Source organism: Tyto alba, unplaced genomic scaffold, assembly GCF_018691265.1.
Source record: "Tyto alba isolate M040663 unplaced genomic scaffold, T.alba_DEE_v4.0 Super-Scaffold_1, whole genome shotgun sequence".
NCBI classification, from domain to species: domain Eukaryota; kingdom Metazoa; phylum Chordata; class Aves; order Strigiformes; family Tytonidae; genus Tyto; species Tyto alba.
Window position 1 is genome coordinate 30,491,264 of NW_024881261.1, and position 11,493 is coordinate 30,502,756.

At 41.8% G+C, this 11,493-nt stretch overlaps 1 long non-coding RNA gene across 1 annotated transcript; it reads left to right on the top strand.

The window, feature by feature from the left end:
- Positions 1-812: 812 nt before the first annotated feature.
- Positions 813-10,773, top strand: LOC116961879. The gene is made up of 3 exons (XR_004407186.2): positions 813-1,459; positions 3,605-3,667; positions 7,927-10,773. It is a non-coding gene; the product is annotated as an uncharacterized LOC116961879 (long non-coding RNA).
- Positions 10,774-11,493: the final 720 nt, after the last annotated feature.

The window sequence follows — 11,493 nt, forward strand, 5'->3', positions numbered from 1 at the left end:
AAAAATGTTGTTTTTAAAAGTACAAGATGAGGCCTCACGTCCATATGTTTCAACTATTCAGATGAAGCCCGAGGTCATAAAAACAACATTGGCGCTCTGTTGTCCCATTCGTTTTTCTCTGCATCATTGACTGAACTGTAAAAGTACTTTCTGAGAAGCTTAGCAGTGATGCAAATTAAAAGCCTTACTACAGTCAGAATGATTGAAGTGTGCCAGTCGTGAGGCAGGGCTGTTCATAAAACACCTTGAGGATAATACTATCTGTAGCAAGTGTTACTAGTGATTTGATCCTAGAGCCTTGCTCATGTCAGCCTTGGCAAGAAGAGGCTGTCAGGCGTTAGCACTATTCACAGTATGTGTATATTGCTAGATAGGAATGTAGAAATAAGCTTTTTGAGGTAAAATTTGTAGAAAAAGAGGTGACCTGATTTGGAAGGCTGCTGATCCAGTGCAAGAAACAATCCAAATGCAAAACCTGAACTATGAAACCTTTGAAATTTGGGGGCATGAGGGACAGAGAGGACAACATATGTGCACCAGAGTGAAGCTTTCTGTCCTGCTGCAATTCCAAGACTGAGCCGCTTCCAAGTACCATTCCCAGCTCTTAAGGCTACACAGCTCACAGCATATTCTGATATTTGAGACCCAAATCCTATCAGAATAAGATTTGAGAATTAGATTCTGCCAAACCTAAACTTTTGCCTTAAGAGACTCAGGTCTGCAGCTGATCCCTGCTTGGAGGACTTTTTTTTTTTTTTTTTTAATGCATGCTCTCTGAACCTTGATACTGTGATGAATTTGATGGATTTCTTAATCTTGACTGTTAACTGGAATCTAACAGACAATTATCCAGATATAATAGATACTGAGAAGTTAATAATAAACTCAGAAATATGCTGCTTAACCAGCTGTCCTGTTAATTATCTTAACAATGCATTAGCAGTTGCTTTGATTTAAACGCTCTGGATTTGATTTGCCTTTTGAGTTCCAGTTCACTGTCCAGGCAGTTTCATTGTAGCTGTGCTCTCTGCCTTTCCAAGCACCCAAAGGAGCACACAAGGTCACCTAAAGAAGCTGCTGTGAACCACAGGACAAACGCTCTGCATCAGAGCATCCCTGTATACTCTAATGCTCAAAGCCAGATACTTGTTTTTGTCTGGCAAGAGACTCCCTAATGCAGCTAACTGCTGCCTGATTTTGAGTAAACTGCTTCTTGTAATAGGAAGAGCTGTTTCTTTCCATCCTGTGAAGTGCAATACAAAGGCCAAATCTCCGCCCATTCTGAACACAGCATTCCTTTTGATCTACCTTATAAAAAGGTAAGGTTGTGCTGGCAGACCAGAATGCTGCTTCAGCCTACTTGAAGACATCTCCTGAGTGGTTGGAAGGATGAAGCTCCTGGCGCTATGCGGCTTTTTGTTTGTCTGTCTTTTGTGTCTCAATGCCTTTATCGTGGAAGGTACAGTATATTATTCTAACACAATTGTTTCCTTTCTTTTCCTAGTCTTTACTTATTCTCTATGTTGATTTTAATTAAAGAAAACAAACAGGTCTTGACAACAGGGAAGGAGAGAATGAATTTAGGAAAGGACTTAAGAACTGCACAATGTGCTTGCATATCAATGCTTTAGTTTGTACAGTAGTGTTTCCTCTCTGTTACTGCCTGTTGCATGTAGTACAGCATGATTGATTTTTACTTTAATCTCTGTTCTGAAACCCACTCCTCTGAAAAAAATTCCTGTTATATTTTTCCAGTAGATAAGAATCTGCCAGTATAAAATTATGTTTTCTGAATAGTGAGAAACACGTTAATGGAAAAAGTTTCTACCCTTATGGAACAAGGGAATATGAAAGAGTCAGGTCACCACAAATGGTGTAAATGAGGAGTTCTTTATAGAAAAGTGAAACAGGTGAAAGTAGCTCTTCTGACATTCAATTAGTCTTTTTTTTTTTTTTTTTTTACCACTGACATTACACACTTTAATTACTGTGTCACCCAATTACTATTTTGCTATTCCAAAGCGCACAAATTCACAGAACAGTTTAAATATTAAAAACAGAGGGTTTTTTCCAATCTATCTATAGCCACATCTATGGAGAAGTTATTCTGGGTTTGCAGGGAGACAGTTTAGTAGGGTTTTAAAGTTGAAACGTGTAACTTTTAGGGTTACCTGTTCAGACTTGATGTTTGATATTGTAAATCTTGGAGAGCCACCATGATTGTTCCATGATGTTTATTTTACACAAGATGTAGGGAATGAGTATGAGATAAGGAAAAAAATAAATGTCCGAAGGCCAGGAACAACAGATTTGCCACACTATATTTTCTAGAAACCTCGTAAGAATCACTTTATTTGTAAATATGAGTGTGGAGAAGCATGTGGAAGCTGTCTTTTAAACTGATCAAGTCAGCTGCCTGGTCTTTTCATTTACCAGAGTCTGTTCTGAGTGGTGGAGCTGTTTGCCAGAGCTGTGGTGAGCGGGAGTGAACGCTACAGCAATGTCATAATATATGTACCTGAAGTTCTTCATCTCCCTTTGCATTTTCTGCTTATATTTATTCAGGCTTCCCAGGCTCCTTGAGGGAAACTTAAGGAACAGTGCAAAGATTGTTGGAGAATATCTAGATCTGTCTTCAGGAGCATAGCAGAAGCCTGTCTAGGAAGGACAGGAGACAGTAACACCAAATAAATCCTAAATGAATACATGTGGAATCCTATAGTAATGTTCCATTTTGTTAATGTGCATCCTAGGGTGCTTCACTGGGTCAGAAGGTGGGGAGGAGGCATGCAAAAGATGCTGGCTTTTATCCTTAAACATGCTGATGGGAAAGTAGAAGTGCCTGGGTGTTCAAGATGAATGTACTTTTTATATAAAATCTGTTACATCAGAATGAAATGATGCTGACAAGACACCTCAAACCTCTTGGATGCTAGAGCAGCCACCATCGCTAGCCTTGGCTGTAGAGCTGTGCCACAGGGATTTCCAGAAAGATCAAGCCTGTGTGTGGATTTTGTTGATGAGAAATCACCTACCTCGGTCCTTTCTGCTCCAGTGTCAACGTTTCTTCTCCCTTTAATATGACCGGCACATACTGTGTCAAGTGCAATCAACAGCTTACTTATTTAGGTCTGTCGGGGAGGGAATAATTAAATGGCTTTGCCCATCCAAAGCAATTTATTCTACACTTCTGCACATGCAGACACATAGCTACTCTTTTTTCTTCTTGGTAATATTTTATATTTTTGTTAAGTGATGTAATTATAAAAACCAGTGCAGTCTCTTTCTTAGTTTAAGACAGCTGGAATTTGCTGCTTGTATTACCTGCCAGCATGTGACAAATGGTAAAAATCTTCACAATGTATCTGGCATATCTACTAGTAACAATGGAAAAGAACAAATTAATTATTGTTCTATGCTAGGAACAAAGCTATGCACAGATTTAAAAATCAGTCATGATGACCCTTTGTTTCACAGATACCTCTGTGCAAGGATTTCAACGGTAAATACAGTAATCAAAGTGTTTGTGGACTCTAACCCATCTGGTGTATTTGCTATTTGCATTATCTGTCTCCAGTGGTAATGTATTATTTTTTATCCTTAGGTCAGAAGGCTAAAAAAGTCTGCTGCTCAAAACTGCCCAAACACAACAAGAAAGCGCATAAAGGTAGTAAGATTTACAGTTTCCTTACCTTAATTAGGTAATCATTATAAATAAATCACAGCACTTCAAGGCTTTTCCATATGCAAACTTCACAAAATTTTCCATGCAGGTATTATTGTCATTGTACTGCTGACAAATTGCTCTTTTTTTTCACTCACCTTATGGAGTGTCTGGATAGGAAAGACATAAGTGTAGAAGAGAATCCATTTAATGCTCACAGTGTAAAGCAATCAAGAGAAATCTGATCTAGTCTAATCAAACCATAAAGCGTTTATATCAGTTCCTGCTTTGTAGAAGGTTCTACTCTTTGTTTTGAGGGCAGGAATAATAGTATCATAGCATAGTTCCTCACTGATAAGAACGGAGGCTGCAAAAGTGAAGTTTTATGGTAGCTTTGTCTTGTTATATTCCGTCACCACCTATCTGTGGCTGCACCCGTCTCCATGTTTTGAGAAATCAACCAAAGTGTAATTCTTTAAATTCAAAAAAATTCCATTTTTGAACATGCAGCCCTACCAGGAACAAGAATTACCTGAGATGGAATTTGTCCTAAATATGTGTGTCTACAGACTGCACAAGTAAAAGTGTACTTCCATTGAAGTACTTTGAAGCCTTTTCTAGACAAATGTGTTCCTTGCCTAGAGCAAGTGGAAGCGAAGGGCTACTCTGTAGTCTTTTGAGACCATTTAGTCTAAGGGGTAATACAGGAAAGCCATAGCCTTCAAAGTAAAGGCAAAGCATTTTTTGCTTTATAAAGTAGCAGTATTCTGGATGGGAGTTTCAAATGGTACAATTGTCCTTTCAGAAAACCAATCTTCACTGTTTTTTCTTTCTTCTTTTTCTGACTGGCTGGTGCCTAGCTGTGAACTGGTAGTCAGATGCAAATACTTCCAGCTACAAGCTCAGTATTCCCTGCATGTGTACCTTTTTGTTTACTTAAAACACCCTGTGTTCCTGCACAAGGCTGCAACCAGCTTCATTTGCTTCACTCTAGAACAAGATAATACAAGGAGGTGGTAAGTCAGCTGAGAGTTAACTTAGCTTCTTGTTCAGATGCACAATGGAAGACTTAAATCTAATTTTCCAGTTCTAGTTAGAGCTACTTTTGATAGCAAAATGAAGACTTCCTGCATGAAAAAAAAAAAAAAATGTGTTTAAATCAGTTACTAGAATTTCTGCCATCGTATCAGTGCTTTCACTGTACAAATATGATAGTTTCAACAGTCTTGTCCACTATCACATATCCTTACTATGGTGATTTGGCACCATCACTAGTCTGAAAACACTCAGTTAAGCTTCTTTCTGTATGTCTATAATATCCCTGGTTTCAGTGAGATCCCAGTAAAAAAAAGCTAAATCATGAACAAGTCTAGGATAAAAAGATTAGGTATGCTCTTTAGTATAACAACATTTTATGTCTTAAAGTTTCTAAATTTGTTAAAATGGCTAGCTGATAACTTTCATTAAACTTTAAAGGTACAGAATCTGATCTAAAATAGTCTATTTACTTATTTAACACTCTTCTAATCTTTTCATCATAAAATTGCTAATTTGAAGTTTCCAGCAAATTCATTCCAGCTGATAAAGTACCTTAAATGCTTTATTCTTTTTTTGTATTTAAGTAACCTAGATGGAAATCCTTGTGTTTCTCTGCAATTTTCCTTTTAGCAGGTAACTTTCCTTCCTTTCCAATCGCCCTGTGCTGAATCATGGGCTTTGTTTTATATGCAGAGTCCCATTGGTATCAAGGAAGGTGAATACATTGCAGATTTATACCTGTGGGTCAGGGGTTTATATCTGTTTGGGCATCCTTTCTTATTTAATTGGCAGGTGTAGTAGCAACTGAGGACTTCAGATATAAACAATCCACATCAACAGTAGTGGGTTCCCAGCCCATGCAGAAGGATTAGAGAATGCGATGTGGAACACACAGAGGTGGTGCTTGTCACTCTTGTCCTGAGACTGGTCATGTGTATTACCTGGCTGAATCTATAGACTTTTCAAAGTACTGAGATTGCATGCGATGAGCATAGCTATTACTTTTCAATCTGAGGTAGTTTCTGCTATCTGACAAAATAGCAGGGCTTTCAGGCTTTTTCATGCAACAGGCATGAAATCTCTTTGATAAAAAAGTGCTTCCAAAGAGAATGTTCCTTTGAAAGTAGGCTGTTGTTCCCCATGGGTTAAAATACAGTGATACTTGTATCGCAGAGCAATGGAAAGTACTGTGCTGAGAGGGAAAAAGAAATACAAAGGAAGCACTTAATTAAAACCTGTAAATTCACCCTGAAGATCTCCCACAATGCCTTACTCTGTTGCAGAACCAATACTCATAGAACAGTTTGGGTCAGAAGGGACCTTAAAAAACATCTAGTCCCAACCCCCTAGCCACAGGCAGGGCCCCCTTCCCCCAGCCCAGGGTGCCCCCAGCCCCGTCCAACCCGGCCTTGAACCCTTCCAGGGAGGGGGCACCCACAGCTGCTCTGGGCACCCTGGGCCGGCGCCTCACCACCCTCCCTGGGAAGAATTTCCTCCTTCTATCTAATCTAAATGCACCATCTTTCAGTTTAAACTGTTACCCCTCATCCTATCCCCACACCCCCGATAAAGAGTCCCTCCCCACCTTTCCTGTCCCCCCTTTAAGCCCTGGGAGGCTGCTCGAAGGTCTCCCCGGAGCCTTCTCTTCTCCAGGCTGAACCCCCCCAACTCTCTCAGCCCGGCCTCCCAGGGGAGCTGCTCCAGCCCCCCCAGCATCTTCGTGGCCTCCTCTGGCCCCGCTCGAGCAGCTCCGTGTCCTTCTGCTGTTGGGGGCCCCCGAGCTGGCCCCAGCACTGCAGGGGGGTCTCCCCAGAGCGGAGCAGAGGGGGAGAATCCCCTCCCTGGCCCTGCTGCCCCCCCTGCTCTGGCTGCAGCCCAGGGCACGGGTGGCTTTCTGGGCTGAGAGCGCACATTGGTGGCTCACTGGCAGTTTTCCATCTGCTACTACTCACAAGTCCTCCTCTGCAGGGCTGCTCTCAACCCACCCTTTGCCCAGTCTGTATCTGTGCTTGGGATTGCCCTGACCCACGGGCAGGACCTTGCATTTGGCCTTGTTGAACTCCATGAGGTTTGCAGGGGCCCAACTTTTCCAGCCTGTCCAGGTCCCTCTGGACGGCTCACAGCTTGATGTCCTCAGTGAACTTGCCGAGGGTGCCCTCAGTAACAGCTGATGATGGTTGTTTGTCCTCTCTTAGACTCTTCTCTAGTTCTCAGAGCACTCCAGCCTGTTTACTGTAACCATCTTCTGTCCCCAGCCATACCCAAACCTTTTTTAGGTCAGGCATTGCTGTTTATTTGCTTTTGTACTGGGTACACCTGTCTGCTGCACATGACTGCTTGTTGCTGTTACAGATCTGCTTACATGAAAACGCTTGATCTGCATCCGTTTCAACTCTTACTGCAGATGTAAAAGCTTAGGCCTAATGCAGCAACTGACCAAAGCTAAGCACAGTGTATTGTTTCAGATGCAGTTCTGGTCTGGAATTGTACAATGTTGGCTTGGGTTTGTATTATTGTGATTAGATTTCTGAGATTTGTGTTTTCATGTTGCTTTATTTTTAGGGAAATGTTGCTTGCTTTGTACAGTCTGCAGGCAAGGCACTCTGACTTTTTCAGTGTTACTCTGCACTGCTGTTTGTGCTAGGCATCTGCCATGGGGAAGCTGCAAAGCCACTCGGAGGCAAACTCAGTGTGGCTTAAGAAGGTGAAGGATTTAACCATGCTGTCTACTTCTTTTGAAGCAAAATCACTGATTTTCTAGAACTTTGTACTTCCATCAGAAATGATTACTGTCTTTGAAAGCAAATGTTTCAAGCCAACGTGGCATCTTTCCAAGAAAGATGGTGAATGCGATGATAGTAAGGGGAAGATATTGTGTAACGTGTTGATTGTGGGACTTTAGTTCTGGAGAGAGTACTGCCCCTGTGTCCGTGAAGACCTTCATCTGACTGTGGAAACCTCCAGCAGCAGCAATCATACTTTTAATGTTTATGCACCCTCAGTATAGGGGAAAAAAGGCTTCTGGGAATGAGTGATCTCTAGCAATCTAATGAAGAGAAAAACAAACCTGCCATCACATTCCTTTTTAGTGTCAGGTCACTAATAACCTTAACTTGCCCATAGAAACATGGCTCAGCTTCAGATATTAAAGTTTTGTACCATTCTTCACACTCCCCATTAAACATCTCTCTCCATTTTCTCTTCTTTCCATCTTTGTTTTACAGGTATAAATTTCAAAATTACTCCGATGGAAATAAGGAAATACTGCATGCCTTGTTCTCCACCACCCCATATGATGGCTTCTGGACCACTTCCACAGTTAAAATGAGCAGACTGAGAGCAGGGTGAAAAGCATCTGCCTGCCAGCACTTTACTTGGTTGAGGGCCCTCCTTTCACAGATAGGACATGACTGTATATTACTTTATTTTCTGCTTGGGAAAAGCTTCACTCAGTACTGTTTATTCATTCACTCAGGCATCTTCATCTTGTTAACATTAGCCTGACAGCTAGAGTCAGAAAAAGCTGTCTGGCTGCCACTGGACTTTTTGTCACTTGCATATTCCTCTGCACCAAACAGGGATTTATCTCCTCAAATAAGAGAAAGAGGATAGCTGGCTGAATTGCTTTGGTTTGCATTTTTGAATTGCCTCAAAGGCGGGAAAGGGCTGATGTTATTGTTTCTAGTTATCAGTATATATGCATATTTAACCTTTTCTGTGAATGATTCATTTTATATTGACAAAAGAATTTTGTTTGTAGCTAAGCACACGATGATTTTAACTGCAGCCTTTCTTCTTAGTGCTTGAAATCCACTTGGAAGTGAATTTCTAGTGAGTGAGAAAAGAGCTCATCATTTAGAAAGGGCTGAGAAACTAGATAAGCAGGTTGTTAAAGTAGTGGTGAAGGACCAGATTCAAGTGCAGTGGCAAGCTTTGCAATATCTCCTCTAGGGGTTTAAATCTGGCTTTAGAAGTGAAGGGGCCTGTTCTTTAACTTCCTAGAAAAATGTCATCAGGTGGTTATTAAACAGCATACCGAAAAGGTGTTAAAGCTAATCAGATTAAATCTTTTCCTCCTGAAGCCAACAGGCAGCCATTCTTTTAAGACACCTGAGTTGTGTGACCACCTTAATAAGTAAAACTTCCCAGAGCTTGAAATAAAGGCTAAGAATAATACCAAAGGGCTGGATAACAGAGAAAATGAAGCACCTTCTGCTGACATCATTAGCAGTGATTGGGTTCTTCACTGATGTATCATCTGTCCTTCCCTACCCATCCCCTGCATATGCTGCTATTTTTCTTCCTTGGGTGAGCCCTTAAACCAGAATTACTTGGATGTTCATAAATTTGGTTTTCCGTCTAGTGAATATGAGGAGGACCAAAAAGCTTTTCTGCTGTTGGGCAAATTGCAGATTGCAAATAGTAATTGTTTCCTCAGTACTCATAGTACTGGTGTTTCTCTTAACATAATTTTCTGTGCAATAGAAATGGTCTCACTGCCCTTCAGAATTTGAGGAAGTTGAATGGAGTCAGTCAGAGGCATGTTGTAACTCACACAAGCAAATGCAGTTCTCAGGGGTCAAGTTTATGGGCACTTGCATGTGGTCGTGCTCTCTTATTGGCAATGTTTCTATTGTACTGAGCAACTGAAACAATTTCTGTGTCTTCTATGTGCTTGTTATGACTTTATTTTCTTCTTGGTTTTGCAATTAGATAGATCTGACACTCAGCTTCCTATTTTTGAAGAGCTGACCACGCATAGCATTTTTATATCAAGGATAAAGGAGCTGCCAGTCCTTCTCACAAGATCTGAGTCAGGAGGTTGGTGAAGGAGCTGTGTTTGATTGTTCTTCTGCTGATCACTGGGCAAACATTTTTATTTTGTCTGTGTAACTCACAGAAGGAATCCATAGAATGTCAATGACATGTAATTGTAAAACACATTTTTGGTATTAAATGTGTTTGCAGCATGATTTTACTCTATAAAATATGGCCTTGTATGTTTACAGCTCTGTATAAAGCGTTATAACAGGTATGAAGATTCTGTTCTCTAATGTGAGCTTAATCCCATTTCTTTTACATCTGAAAAATGCTGTATGATTCTTCTTTGTCCCACAGCCTCCAACCAATGTGGTCCACAATCTCCAATCCTCCTTCAGGCAAAGCATTCTTTCAGATAGCAAAAAGTTAAGCCCCAAAGACCGTTAGCACAATTGGATAAATACTTTGGGTCTCTGCATGGGTGGAGGGACATCATCCAATGCACTGGAGTGGTTTTACTCACTTAGTTTCCCAAACTGGCCTCAACCTAAGGTTGAGGGATATTCAAGTTAAAAAATGTTACTTGTGTGAGGTCCTGGTCTTGACTGAACAAACTAAAGCAGGAATCCTCAAATTATTTCAGCAGGGATTGTGACTGCTGCCCAAACATGCTCTTTTACCTCATCTAGAGGTATCAGGATGTCATGTGTCAGTTTCTGAAGGTGATTCCTCAATGGAGTTTGACTTTCATGTACCAGGCCATTTTCCCCGTGTGGTAGAATAGAGCTACCATCTGATTATGTCTTAACTTACAGACATCTGTTCTGCCTTTTGTTTTCCTTTCATTTCTATGTACATTTCTTTGGCATTACCTGAGGAGGAACACATTTGCTCAGTGGCTTTTCAAAGTACTCAATCTTTATGTTTATATAAAGTAGTAAATTTAGCTTGTCCAAGCTGACAGAAGCATTTGTTTGGATCTTGTGTTTTTGTGTGAAAATTGCACAGCCTTCAAATTCCAATAAAAATGTTTCTGAAGTGTATCTATGGCTACCAGAACAGATGTTGGATCCTGGTCTGGCCTTGTCAACTAAGTGAGCCAGGTGGCCCCTCACTTTGTTTAGAGCTTAATACCACCAGCTAACACCAAATCAGTCTGTCTTATTTGGCACTATGACTGTGAATTGTCAGGAGCACAGGAGAAATTATCAATGCTGATGGGGAGTGTTGGGGCAGTGGCACGTTTGGGGATCTCTTCTTTCAAAGTGGGTAGTAGAAGAAATAAAATTATGTATTCTTCGCACAAAAAATGATCCCAAAAGGTGTAATGGGTGTTTTTGCTGCTGGCTTTTCAACCCTCTAGACTGTGTGGCCCACAACTGGGGCAAGGGCTTGGGTATAGTTGAAGAATTCAGGATTTCAGCTCTGGACAAGTTACAGTTATCCAAAATATGGACTACTGTCCTGGGTTTGAGTGAGTAGTGGGATTTTTTTTTTTGGTAGCAGGGGAGGGGGATACAGCAGTGGCCCCCTGTGAGAAGCTTCTCGAAGCTCCCCTGGCTCCAACTGAGCCCCACCTCTGCACCAAGGCTGAGCCGATCAGCTGCGCTTCTGTGGTAACATATTTAAGAAGGGACGTGGTGAAGAGGAGTCAGACTCGTGAGGAGGAGTTGCGGCAGCTGCGTGAACACCAAGGTCAGTGGAGGAACGGAGGAAGAAAGGAGGGGGGAGGTGTGCTGGAGCAGAGACCCCCCCTGTATCCTGTGGTGAGATGGCAGGGCAGCCCCCCCTGCCACCCGTGAAGGTCTGCAGTGGAGCAGACACTGATTTATGGCCCATGTTTTTCGCCTGGATGCAAGGTGTCTGTGCCTGAAGAAGGCCGGGGTCTTGTGGGAAAAAGCAGCCCCTGCTGTTGTAGTTCAGTGCTGGGAGGATTGCAGCATGCGGGGGAGTCCCACGCCGGAGCAGCTCGGGAAGGGCTGCAGCCATGGGAGGGAATCCAGTTGGAGAAAGTTGGTGTCCCATGCTGG